This window comes from Chrysochloris asiatica, unplaced genomic scaffold, assembly GCF_000296735.1.
Source record: "Chrysochloris asiatica unplaced genomic scaffold, ChrAsi1.0 scaffold00033, whole genome shotgun sequence".
NCBI lineage: Eukaryota > Metazoa > Chordata > Mammalia > Afrosoricida > Chrysochloridae > Chrysochloris > Chrysochloris asiatica.
In genome coordinates this window covers 414,117-417,045 of record NW_006408551.1, presented here as the reverse complement: position 1 = coordinate 417,045, position 2,929 = coordinate 414,117, and positions in this window count along the sequence as shown.

Sequence of the window (2,929 nt, the reverse complement as noted above, 5' to 3'; positions counted from 1 at the left end):
AAAAAAAAAAAAAAATCAGAGAAAAAGTATGTGAACACTTGCCAGTTATCAGACTGTATATAGCTTACCAGAGGGAACAACCAATTGAAACCTTGTTCTTATCAATTATGACTTTCAGTGACCTTTGAATTTTAATAATTTTCATTCTCAAAAACTTACCTCTGCTGTTTTTATTACATCTACTGCTTAAAATGTTTTTCCCCCATTTTTCAGTAAAATTTATTTAATGATGCATTTTAATTTTAACTTTCTCTATAAAGTTTTATAGTCCTTCTGTGGTGCTAAAATGTAGACCCTGAGTTCATTTTGAAATGCAATATCAGTGGTTTAAATCCAATAGCTGCTCTTAGAAACACTGCATAGGATTGTTATGAGTCAGAACAGACTTAATGGCACGTAACAACAACAGAGTATTTTTTAAAGTACCTTGAATATTTACCTTGTAAATCATGCTATCTCATCTTTAAATGGTGACATAGAAACACTGGGATATAGCAGAATAGAAAAGTAAATGAATAAAATATTGATATCTTGGGATATTCTGAAAATATTAATAGGATAGTGAGGATTTGTGAATTAAAGATGCACAAAGAGGTAAGGTTGGTATTTGACAACATATTTCCTTTTAAGGTGTTTGCTATTTTCATCTGGAAGGCAAATGCTTTAGTGAGTCTCATGAGTTTGGGTAGGAATACAAAATGGAGCTTAATGTCCATTATGTATAAGATTCTCTGGAGAAAATAAAAAACTTTTAATTGAGATATTCAAGGACTGTCAGAGTTATGACAGACTGGGATCAGAACTCTTTCATAATTGCTGACTTCCTGATTGGATTAAGGTGAATATGGATTACTTGACTCCCAAAGCAATATAAAGTGCTAATGGGAAGACAACTTTTTATCCAGTAATTGTAATTAATTGTAAAATTTTTCATACATAATACCTACATTGAAAAAAGAAAGATTAAATAAGAATTAGCATCAATTGGAGGAGACATGACTCATAGCTGAAAACTAAAGCAAATAGAGGCCTACACAAACAAAAAATGAAGGTCCAGAGATTGTAACATACAGTCATAGACATATTAGAAAATTCAAATTAATATTCTAATGACAATATAAGATGAACAATTGCCATGGATACCATAAACAACAATGAAATGTAGGCCTTCAAGTATTTTACAAATATGCATAAAATATTTTTTAGATAATAACTAGAAAAGTAACTTGAGGACAGCTGAAGAACCTGAAATACATACCACAATTTGTTCTCTTGTGTTATAGATTGAATTCTAGGTTCCAAAAACATAGTTCAACTTTGCTAGGCCATAAATTCTCAATACTTTATTATCCCCCAAGTTGTTAACAAAATTGAAGAGATATATTTATGTTTTTGAGATGGTGTTGTATGGGGGGATATTGCAAGATTGCAGTGAGGATAGTAGATTTCATTCTTGACACCCATCAAAGTTGACTGTTCACTTACTTCATCAATTCATACAACAGGCTTGAAAACATCTTCATTTGTTCCATTATTAATATTTCCAAAAAAGTAATGACATTCCACAAATGAAATGAAATTATATATATACGTTTAATTTACAATATATAATATACACATGTTGTAAATCCTCATATCTATGTTGTTAATGAGGCAGAATGTAATCTACAGTGTTAGGCTGTATTTTGAGTCAATCTAATTTGAAATATATACGGTATTAAGCCAGTGAGCACAGATTAGAGGGATCTACTATCTCCAAGAAAGGAGAACCTAGAGTGGAGCATGGCTTTTGCACCCAGGGTCTCTACACTGAGAGACTCCTGACCCAGGAGAAGTTTGATAAAAAGTTCTTCCCCCAGAGACAACAGAGAAAGAAAATCATCCCCTGTCACTAACACCCTGAATTCAGATTTTGGATTCCAAAATTTTGAGATTATTTTCCCACATTGCATTTGCTAGAAGCATCTACTTTTGTTATTTCTGTTATAGTAGCTCTAGAAAATGAAGGCATCTTATTTAAAGTACAGAGAGAAAAATAGGTAGAATAATATAAAGATATGCAATATACATAAAAGATCCAGAGAAAATTCAAATGATTGTGTAATTGCAACACTAGATAAAAGGGAATGCAGGAAAGAAGAGACAATATTTAAAGAAATAATGAAGGAAATTTTCCACATCAAGTCAAGATGTAATAAAAATATTTGAACTCATTGTGTCACTTGAAAAAAATTATAAAATACATAAGAAACTGAGTGAAACAACAATTTTCAGATATTGGACAATAAATAGTAAAAAGAGGTTATCTCTGAGAGAGAGGAGCAAATGGGTGAATATGCAGTTAATACACTTTATTGATGTTCGTTTTCATGCTACAGAACAGTGAAGGGGGAAATAGGAGCAGCCTGGTAATCTTCCAAAGTTGAGAGGAAAAGCTGTGACTTTGAGGAAACCAATGCAGCTAAACTATGTATGACAGAGTATCAGAGGGGAGAGCTTTACAGAGAAAATAAAACTCTGGTAATCTTACACCAGATACCTATGAGTATTCAAATGAGTATTAATCATTGTATGTATGTGAGGGAACTAAGGTTAGGAAAATAACCACCATAAAATAATAGAGACAAGAGTACTAATGAAGAATTGAGGCAGAATATAGTTTCTGCTTCTACACTTGAGTGGAAAAACTAATAATTCAAAGGCGAGTTTTGTAAAGTACAGAGAAGTTTATTGTCTCAGTTGTATAATAAAAGTATTCCTAGAGAACAAACAAGATGGCAGATCGGGTGGAAGTGCAGTAAAGGAGCTCCGCCAGCAACAACACAGAATACCAAACCAAGCAGGCTCAGGGGATGATCCCAGAACTCTGAACCACATTTAAAGGAATATTTAGAAGGTTGGAAGGCTCACAGCTGGGGGAATTTGTGGC